At 40.3% G+C, this 11,495-nt stretch overlaps 1 protein-coding gene across 1 annotated transcript in view; it reads right to left on the minus strand.

Moving 5' to 3' along the window:
* Positions 1–11,495, minus strand: part of nrip1b (nuclear receptor interacting protein 1b) — a 107,148-nt gene that overhangs the window by 37,049 nt on the left and 58,604 nt on the right. The window lies entirely within an intron of this gene.

Consider the following 11,495-nt stretch of genomic DNA (forward strand, 5'->3'; position numbering starts at 1 on the left):
GTCACAGACTTCACATGAGATTTGGGCCATCTTGTGGGGGAAAAGCAGATTACTTCCTACTCACGAGCGCCCCCTCTGGTGGGGAAACTTTTTTCAGGGATACAAACTTTTTCAGAACACCGGTAGACGGCAGCCATTACAGACGAACATGTGTTTGTTGTTGTTTGAGGAGCAGCTTGGTCACACGCTAATGTCATTAGTTTGTTATCATTACTGAGCTTCAGGAATACTTTTTTACCCCTTTTTTCACATCATGTCTCCTGCCTGGATCTGTTATTATCTCGCTCTGAAGCACGGAGGAGTGTCAGAGGTGAGCTCGCTTCAACTGCCTTTTACGACGCGGTCTCATTTCTGGACTCAGAAATTTTGAGTATAGTACTACCCCCAACTTTATGGATGATTTTATGGATTTAATTTTACGAATTATACTGGAATAAATACAGTAGTTTCTCAGCTTTAGGGGTGTCCCGATACAACATTTTCACTTCTGATACGATACTAATATTGTAGTCTTGAGTACTGGTCAGTAATCCTACATACTTTTATTACCTTCTTCATAGTATTGAATGTTAAAAAGTCTTAAACAAGTCTAACAGTAAACAATATTCAACAACAGTAGGTATGACAAAGGCTGGTCTCTTTCATTATTAACCAATGGGTTACACATTTTTAACTTAAACATCAGAATACTGTACAATTTCAATACAACAAATAAATAATAAAATTGAAGACCCTGAAAAATTACATAATAAATAAAATAAAAACTAAATATCTTTTTAAAGAGTAAAATAACTATTAAAGTTCACTTTAGTTATTTATGTTGGATCCAAGCTCTGCTGGATAAAAATCCTGGGTGAACTACTGGAACGGACTGATTGTATCAGAGGGATTACATCACTGGTTTTAGCTGCAGGCCAATATGATCCCATATTCATTTTTTGGCTAATATCAGATCTGATATCGATATCAGATTGGGACACTCCTCAGCTTCAAAGATAATAAATGACCACATGAACTCTTCCCCTCAGAACGTAGCTGCAGACAGCTGATGTGAGTAAATAAAGCTTTAAAAAGGTGGAGACGTTAGCTGTGTTTCCACTGCAAATGTTCGCAAAACTTTGTCGATATTCAGTTAATGTCGAAAAACACAGTTTTACACCTGAGGTGTTTCCATTAAGTAAGAAATACTATTAAAGTCACGTGAATACGTTTGTTCTCGTGATAAGTCATTACAAACATGGCGGCGATGGATGTAAACACATAGCATGTTGCTACCACGACACTAACGCTCATCATCAAAGGAGACGTCGGCGTCTTTTATCGAGGCTTTCCASAGACAAGTCCCTACTTGGGAGCGGCTACGTATGCTGTGTTTTTGGGAAATTGTAGTCGGTGAGTTTACTATTTTATACTACTTCTGTGATATTACTACTACTTCTACTTCCTGTTATCTTCTTCATCATCGTTGTCTTTCACCAATAGAAACAGCCGGTTGTTGATCACGTGACTTTCGTGATGCGAAAAAAGTGTTTCCATTGCAGTTTTGCGAAAAACACCAATTTCGATACGGCCGAAAAACCACCTCATCCTAGCGCAAAAACATTTTGCCGAAAAACGTAAATTTTTTYTAATCTGACGTGTTTCCATTGAGCAATTTTTTTTTCAAAATTCTAATTTGCACATTTTCATGGTCAATGGAAACGCAGCTTCTGATCGTTTAACCAGACTGAGTCGTGACACAAGTTTTTATAGTTTGAGGAAATCTCTTTTTTTAACAGCTGAAAGTATCCACTCCCATCACAGAACAAAGCTGAGGTTCATGTTGTTTTAGTGAAAGTTCTAAAGATCCACTTCAGCCGGTCTGAGCAGCAGCAGGGAGTCCTGCTTTAAACCAGCTCAAACCCATTCAGCCAGAGTGGACCTGAGACTGTGCTGACAGGTTCTTTTCCTCTGTGGACTCCAGCTAGCAGCAGGTATCAAACGGGTGACAAATATTCCATAATTGGACCATTCATCAGCAGCAAACACATCTGTTTTGAGTAATGGGAAGAGTAATCAGCAGAAATGATACAGAGACGACGACACGCCAGGAAGCAGTGAGATTTATGCCACAGCCACCAGGACTGCAGCCTGGACCTATTGATTGTTTCAGCATCTGATGAAAACGGGTCAGAAAGGGCCTGAGCACAAACAATGAATGCTTTAATCTCAACTAACCAGTAAAAACAAGATCAACCTGCAGGACATCTGCACCCACATGTAAACACCATCAGCTGCTACCTGACAGATGACTCAACGACTTTTAATGTTCAGACTTTAACGGGGCAATATCATGTAAAATCAACTTTTTTGGGTTTTATATCATGTTATAATGTTATACTCTCATAAAAACATGCCCAAAGCCTTGCTCTGACTCATTCATCATGTTTGAGAAATCCTGCAGCGTTTTTATGAAGCCATGCTGAGGAGCAAAACGACAGGTGGGGACCAGAAACACCTCTGGGACGTGTCTTTAAGCCGAACTTCCTCATGGTGAAGCGCCCCAGACACACACCCCGCCCATGACTCCTGCAGGCTCTCGGGTGAAACTGAAAGTGAAACTGTCTGCTGCTCTTATCACTACTTCTCACTCAGTGAAGCTCTTTTCAGATTCAAAACACCTTTGAGGAAATGTATTTTCAGATGCCAAGTAAACTGCATCATAGCAGCCCCCACTCCCGCACTGAAATGGGCGGGACAGAAGCGGAAGGTGGTTCTTAAAGAGAAAGAGGCCAATTTCAAGGCGTTTAGAAGAGGAAGTGATGAGAGGATAAGTTTATTTTCTATTTAAACATAAAAACAGCATTTTAATAACAGCTAAAGGTGACATAGATACTTTATTATGGTATAGTATTTAAATATATGCCTGAGAAACACATAATTTTGCCCCTTTAAAGATAACGGAGACCATGGTGACTTCTGTTTGTAAGATTTTTACTCTCATACTGTGGAGGTAACTACTGTATGTAAACATCTGACTGAAAATGCTCTTCCAGCATGAAAGACAACRTTCTAATAAAATCCTTTAGATTTGTAGTAATAATTTTTAAACTTTAAGAAACCTCTGGATGAAAGCCCCAGAGAAAGTAAAATAAATATTAAAAATATAGTATTTTTATACACTCAAAAGGAGTGGGCAGCAGTATATTTATATTAGCCCACCTCTTCTCCTGCAGTCTTATTCCAGCACTTCCTATTCATAAAGAAAAATACTCTTAATTTCTTAAAAATGAATCATCCAACACTGTCACCTGAAATTCCTTTTTAATTTAAAACCTTTGAAACTTTTGTTTCAAAAATAAACTGTTTAATTTACAAGTTTGCTCTTAAAACCTGTTTATGGTGAAGAGAAAAAATAAAGTGAATTTGTATTTTTGCAACACAGTTAAACCGTTTTCATTATTTAAGACCAGATCCAATCAAGTTGAATCAACTTTTTTCCCCCTTTTTTCACATCATGTCGCCTGATGGATCTGTTATCTCGCTCTGCAGCACGGAGGAGTGTCAGAGGTATGTTCGCTTCAATTGCTTTTTACAACGCGGTCTCATTTCCGGACTCAGAAATTTTGCCGATATTTCAGTTAAAATACATAAGTAAAAATATTTATCCGAGTATAGTACTACCCCCCAAATTTATGGATGATTTTATGGATTAAATTTTACGTGTTATACTTGAATAAATACGGTAGTCTAGAAAAGAATAAAAACTAATTAAATCATCAATTTAATGCACTTTCATTATATTGTGTTTTTACCAACAATTATTTTCCTGTATGAGATGTGTCTTCCTGTTTACTACAGCCATACGTAACGTCAACGTCTGAGGTAATTACACTTTGTGTAGCCTGGCTGAGTCACTCCAAGGAACTTGATGAAACACGTCTGATTGCATTTCTTTTTTTTTTTCCTTTCTGTGACATTTAAATTGGAATTAAAATTGGTTGAAAACACAGCTAGTGATGAAGGGATTCAACAGCGTCCGTTGCTTCTTTAGATGGATTGTTTTTCTACAGAGACCTGAGATGATGTTTGTTGTGACTTGGTGCTTTATAAATAAAGTGAATTGAATTTCTTCTTTTTAAAAATGTTATTCTTTATGATTTATCACCTAAAACATGTCTCATGTGGTGGATTAATAAAATGTCTGTAATTAAATTGGAAAATTAAATATTGACAAACATAAATAAAAATGACAAGAAAAAGTGAGTCAAGAAAACATTTATTGAATTCAGAAGATGCTTAAAAACCTCCTGTGTGTATCTGACTGTGCTCAAACTGACAGAACCAACACTGTCCTGATGTGATTCACTTTCTTCAACTTTCGATCAGTGGAAAAAGAGAAGCAATCCTGTGACAGCTTATTAAACAAAAGATGCTATTAAGTTCATTATTAATGTCAAAGAACAATCCTTATTAAGCCGACAGCCTCGTGTGCCAGTCCCCATGGGTATACTTAAGTAATTTCTGTCAGGCTGTATCACTGCACAGCTCCACCCATCTCTGTGATTGTTATTCTAATGACTCAGTGCTTTTTCAGCCAGTTCTTTCTCTGTTCTTCCAGCACTGAAAGTACCTAAAGTGCTCCCAAACTCTAAAGATTGTAATCTGGGTTGTCATATTGATGCATAGCCTGAAGCAGCTCCATTAGCGGCCTGGGAGACTGTGGACTCGTACAATGAGTCCGCCTGTACTTTTACATCTACAAGGAAATTTAGATGATAGTGAGGCTATTAGTTTGCTTCCAAAAGAAACACACAGGCTTATCAATGTCCAGAAAATCCTCCTGCACGACGTTTACCTCCTACTGTGTTTCTAACAGCTGTATGCGCAGGGGCGGTTCTAGGGGCGGGGCCACAGCTAAAATCTGATTGCCCCCCCTGAACTAGTGCTGGGCAGTATGACCAAAATTTTATATCACTGTATTATTGGATGATATATGTATTTTTTATATCACAGGTCAGGCGAGTGTTAAAATGTACAATGTATCCTGAGTATCCTGTGTAGGATACTCAGGTGCAGCCTACGTTTTCAGGGTTTTGTCAGCTGCTTAAGTAATATGCTGCTAGTTTCCTGTGTGCTGCTAGTCCCAACGTGCCGCTAGTTCCTGTGTGCCGCTAGTTCCCGCATGTTGCTAGTTCCCGCATGTTGCTAGTTCCCGCGTGTTGCTAGTTCCTGCGTGYTGCTAGTTCCTGCAAGCTGCTAGTTCCTGCATGCTGCTAGTTCCTGCGTGTTGCTAGTTCCTGCAAGCTGCTAGTTCCTGCATGCTGCTAGTTCCTGCGTGTTGCTAGTTCCTGCAAGCTGCTAGTTCCTGCATGCTGCTAGTTCCTGCGTGTTGCTAGTTCCTGCAAGCTGCTAGTTCCTGCATGCTGCTAGTTCCTGCGTGTTGCTAGTTCCCGCGTGTTGCTAGTTCCAGCGTGTTGCTAGTTCCCATGTGTTGCTAGTTCCCGCATGCTGCTAGTTCCCGCATGCCGCTAGTTCCCGCATGCTGCTAGTTCCCGCATATTGCTAGTTCCTGCATGTTGCTAGTTCCTGCATGTTGCTAGTTCCCACATGCTGCTAGTTCTTGCATATTGCTAGTTCCCGCACGTTGCTAGTTCCCGCATGTCGCTAGTTCCTACATGCTGCTAGTTCCCGTATATTGTTAGTTACCGCATATTGCTAGTTCCCATATGTTGCTAGTTCCCGCATGTTGCTAGTTCCCGTATATTGTTAGGTCCCACATGCCGCTAGTTCCTGCATATTGCTAGTTCCCACATGCTGCTAGTTCCTGTGTGTTGCTAGTTCCTGCGTGTTGCTAGTTACAGCATGTTGCTAGTTCCTGTGTGTTGCTAGTTCCTGCGTGTTGCTAATTCCTGCATGTTGCTAGTTCCTATGTGTTGCTAGTTCCTGTGTGTTGCTAGTTCCTATGTGTTGCTAGTTCCTATGTGTTGCTAGTTCCTGTGTGTTGCTAGTCCCTATGTGTTGCTAGTTCCTATGTGTTGCTAGTTCCTGTGTGTTGCTAGTCCCTGTGTGTTGCTAGTTCCTATGTGTTGCTAGTTCCTATGTGTTGCTAGTTCCTGTGTGTTGCTAGTTCCTATGTGTTGCTAGTTCCTATGTGTTGCTAGTTCATGTGTGCTGCTAGTTCCTGTGTGTTGCTAGTTCATGTGTGCTGCTAGTTCCTGTGTGTTGCTAGTTCATGTGTGCTGCTAGTTCCTATGTGTTGCTAGTTCATGTGTGCTGCTAGTTCCTATGTGTTGCTAGTTCATGTGTGCTGCTAGTTCATGTGTGCTGCTAGTTCCTTTCCCTCACAAGTGAATGTGCCAAGTGTTGTCTGATAGGTCAGAAGTTTGTGAAAAACACTCAGATAACAGTGATGTAATTTTACTTCAACTGTTCTGCTTCCAGAAGGCATCTGTTGAAGCAACATGAACAGTTCTGAGGAGCAGTTTGTCATAAGGTACATAAACCTATACAACTCATCAAACACTTATGAATGCAGAGAGCACAGATGTTGAAGAGAAAATAGTCTGTCTTCTGAAAAGTGTGATGCTTTTGGCCACAAATCTGTTACAGGTGTGCAAGGTGTGTGTGAGAAACAGAGGTGTGTGTTGAGCTCAGGGTTAAATCAGCTCTGTGTTTTTGTGAGTCCAGCATGATTTGAGGACTAAAAGCAGCTTCTTTTGTCTGGATTTATGGTGTTTTGAGTTCATAAACGTCTCTTGTTACTTGTTTGAACGTTGAGAACCATTACATTAGCTGGTAGCTTCTTCTCTGAGCATACTGAGCTTAACATGGCGTCTGACCCAAAGACTCTCTGACTCATACAACTCAGATATGACCACTCCCAGTTAGTTCTACAGTTTTTACTGACTCATATTAAAATATGACGCAACACTGTCCAAATACATACACTTTATATTTATATTCACTAAAAATTATTTTAAATGTTTAAAAACAGGCTGATCACATGAAAACAATATTATGAAACTGGAAGCATTTTGGTTCGATTGACTGTGATTTATAAAGTAAGAGATTACAAATTTCTGATTTCCTCCAAAGTGTTTGTCTTTTTCTTTTCATCTTTTCCAAGACAACATCTGCTTCCCTTCTGCGGCAAGAAAAAAAAACATGAAAACTAAGAATATTCTATTTTTCATTGAAACGTTGTGTGTCTCTGATACATGGCCGATACAACACATATCTTATTACAAAGAAACAAAATACAACACTATGCAACTCCACTCATGTTGAGATTCAATGCAGTGCACAATACACAATAAAGCTAAGCACTGAGACTAATTATTCACTGCTTAAATAAACACTGGCTGTTCACAAACATGCCTTAATTTAAAATTACAATATTTAATAGAACCTGACTCACAACACACAAAAATGGGGCCAAAAATTAATCTTCCAACCAGCAGCAGATATATTTAACACATATGTTGCCATCAGAGAAGCCAAGTCAAAGACTCATACAGTCACTTGTGGAGTTCCTCAGGGGTCAGTTCTTGGTCCTACTCTCTTTACATTATACATCTTGCCTCTCGGACAAGTCATCAGCCGCCATGGAATATCCTTCCACTGTTATGCTGATGACACACAGCTTTATATAAAAATGGACCGTCATCCATCTACTTCTTCCTCTCCTTCTCATCATCACTCTCCTCACTCACAGCCTGTCTGGAGGACATAAAATCATGGATGAACAACAACTATCTTCAACTGAATAGCTCCAAAACTGAGGCAATGCTGATTGGCACTCCTTGTCAGGTTCAGTCATCCCCCATCACAGCCATTACCTTTTCCGGACAGGACATACCATTTTCCACTACTGTCACCAACCTTGGTGTCCATTTTGACCCTCACCTTTTCTTTGAAACTCACGTGAAACATCTGTGCAAAACCTCCTTTTTTCATCTAAAAAACATCGCCAGTCTCATCCCATTACTCTCTCAACTGGACACTGAAAAACTTGTACATGCCTTTATATCTTCAAGACTGGACTATTGCAATTCCATTCTCTTTGGTATTTCAAATAAAAATCTTCAGAAACTCCAGCTCATCCAAAATAGCGCAGCAGGTCTTCTGACAAAAACCAAAAAACATGACCATATCACACCAGCTCTGCATTCTCTTCACTGGCTTCCTGTCCCTGCCAGAATCCAATACAACATTGGTCTTCTGACACACCAGTGCATACATGGTAATGCACCCCCTTACCTTAAAGAACTGCTCCATCCACACAATAAAACTCATTCTCTCTGTTCTGGTAACTCCTGCCCTCTCCAAATCCCCAGAACAAAGCTCAGCAACATGGGGGACAGAGCCTTCAGCACTATTGCTCCTAATCTGTGGAATTCACTCCCAGATCATTTAAGGGAACCACAGACTGTTGAATCTTTCAAAAAAGAACTAAAAACCTACCTGTTTTGCACCTTCTATGGCCATGTTTGAATTTTATCAGTGTGCATTGGCAATGCACACTATTGTGATTCGTTTCCCATCCAAGTCATCTCAACTTTTGCATGCTTCTACTCCTGCATACTTTGTCCTAGAGCTGCCATTGTAATTTATATCTGTAAAGCCCCTGTGCCAAATGATGGCTATGCCTTTTGGTGCCTGTAAAAATTATAGTTTATGAAATATTAATGTTTAATAAATTACAATGGCAGTCAATGGAGCCTTGTATTGGTCCAACACTGGTCCATGCTGTACTCAACTTGGTACTGCACCATAGTTTAGTATTTCAACTCAGTAGTTCAGAGTTTACAATACTAATATGATTGTATTTTGATGTTTTACTATAATTTTGTCATAATATTGCTTTATTCTTGTAATATTTTTCAAATTAGTGACAACCATTACATTGGCAATGTGGCCACTTTCTGCACACATACAAACCAAACCCTGGCCTCATTCTCTAACACAGCTCTAATGGTCTCATGGTTAGTGCCATGGGCTTTCATGTGGGAGATCAGGGTTCAAAACCCAGATACAGCAACTTTAACAGAAAATCTCTACAAACTTCATATTGTCACACAATTATCCTTATTACAAACACCTGCTGACTCGACAAGCATAAGCTGGTGTAGAGAACACATTTGAACTTGGTCACATTTCATTCTGCAAGTCCACTGCTGCAGGCAATGACATGCTACAAGGCAATGCACACTTGTTTTTACATCGTAAAAACCCATGTCTAGTTTTATTATTATTATTATTATTATTATTATTATTATTATTTGCACAGATAGGAACATTTCAGCAGATATCAATATCTGATATTATTATTAGTGTTATTGTCAATAACCAATATTTACTGATATTACACAAACACAGGTTATTTACACACAAACATACTTGTGTCTTTTTTTCGATACCGTAAAAAGCACTTTTTGTTGTTTTTTTCTAGTAGATCCTGTAGAAATGAAGCTGAATGCAGAACCACTAAACAGAGCAGAGCAGCTTGTGAAGCTCACATCTTTACACTTCTGAGTCTTCAGTGATTGTTGGTGGTCCCACCACTCAGTAACATATCCCGTCCACACCAAGGTGGTATTCCATATAGAAGATAAAGTTCCTTACGGGAGACACCAAGCATGTGAGAACCCAGGCTTTATATGGTTCTGTAGGTCTGACACAATGAGTCATTGGACCAGACATGTTGTTCTGAATGACAGGGACTTACTGTGGCAGTGTGTCTTACAGTCAGAGCAACAGTTACAACATTAAACACCTGGATGTGGAAACACAGCTCTGTGTGAAGCCAGCAGTCTGTGCTCACCTCATCCTGACTCACAGCTGAAGAACACCTCTTTAAATCAACGCTTCTTAAAATAACAAAGACTTTTAGCTTCTTGTCTACTTCCCTCTCTTGAGCTTTCTTGTCATTTTTTTTCTTATCCATCCTTTCCCCTTCTTTCTTTGTCTCATAAGTGTTGCCTGTTTGTTTGGCAGCCGATTAGAAAGCATTTAGACGGGCCCACATCTCTGGACTTGGCACAGAGAGAATCCAGTGCTTTCTTTTCTGGCCTCTCTGAGTCCAGCACAGATGCTGGAGCAGGAAGTCACAGGAAAGACCTCAAGAGTTAAAGGCTACTTTTCTCCTTGCAGCTCAATTGGCATGCAAGTGTGTGTGTGTGTGTGTGTGTGTGTTCGATGGCTTGCACTCCCACCATCCATGCTCCCCTTTCCCGTTCCTCTTTAATGTCACAGGGCTGGCTCATATGACCTTGAGCGGCAGCACTGGCACAGCAAGAGCACAGAGCTGCCTCGCCTGCAGGCGCCCTTGAACTGGATCTGCAAGACAAAAAAAAAAAAAACCCTATATGCAGCCCTGATAGACATCTCAGCCCTCCTTCTGGTCCAATCACCTCACCCCTTTCTCACCTATCCTCTCTCTTTTTCCTCAACTCTTTGATTCAATCCACGCCGCTCCTTATCTGCTCCCCCAGTGGGGAGAGATTTATCAGGAAGCTGCATCTTTAACCTCTCCATCAGGCTGAGATACAAGTAGAATGTCAAATAACTGACCATCCTGCCTGATAGATTTTAAACACTCCTCCCCAGTGCACAAGCTTGGTGCCACTTCAGGAGCAGAGGTGTTCAGATACGGGTGGGGGTGGGGTGCCTGACAGAATACACCTGTGAGATGGGACAGCTGTCCACTTCAGAGACATTTATGTATGAGGAAACTCCAGCCTGCTGTCCTCCTGCAGCTTCTGTTTCAGCTGATCATGTCTTGACGCAGGCAGGTGCATGGACTCAGAGCCAGTGTTTGGACAGGCTGATCAGGACCCGCTGGGTCCCACTGAAGACCTCCAGTTTGTCTAATGTAAACACCAGGTTCTAAAGTCCAAAGTTTGTCTGACTCTGCACCGTCAAACTGCCCGACAGCTGAGTGCACTTCAGCCAAAAAGCCCAAAAAGGGTTTTTTACTGGCAGACAAACACTGTGCCACATATACTGCAGCTGAGAGAAGCTTCCAAAGTTCAAGGAATACAGTCAATATTTACTTTGTTTCATGCAAGGCTGTGTGTTCAATACACCTGAGATTCTCAACCTAATTGGGCCATGAGCGCCACCTCAAGGGCCTCAAAAGAACAACAGTTTTTAACTTTGGGCCACAGAGGGCCGCGGGACCGCATTGATATTGAATAAGKTGCAATACACTTTATCACCACTAGTAGCAGTAGTGCACCACTCAGATGTTTAACAACTTTTTAATACGTAGAAGAAGAACATTAGAAACCTGCCGAGAATAGAAACTTATTTTAAATGAAAACTAGAAGCAAAATTGAAGGTAACCTGTCAAAAAACACCAAAGTTTGTCACTAATATGAAGAGCAGCTTCTGTTTTTACCATGTAATATTTTAAAAGTTCAAAACATTATCAAATACAGTTGCAGATACAACTATATCTGTATTTTAATTTGCATTTTATCAAATTATTTTTGTAGTTTATTTTTAAATAT

The sequence above is a fragment of the Austrofundulus limnaeus genome, unplaced genomic scaffold, assembly GCF_001266775.1.
Source record: "Austrofundulus limnaeus strain Quisiro unplaced genomic scaffold, Austrofundulus_limnaeus-1.0 Scaffold576, whole genome shotgun sequence".
NCBI classification, from domain to species: Eukaryota; Metazoa; Chordata; class Actinopteri; order Cyprinodontiformes; family Rivulidae; genus Austrofundulus; species Austrofundulus limnaeus.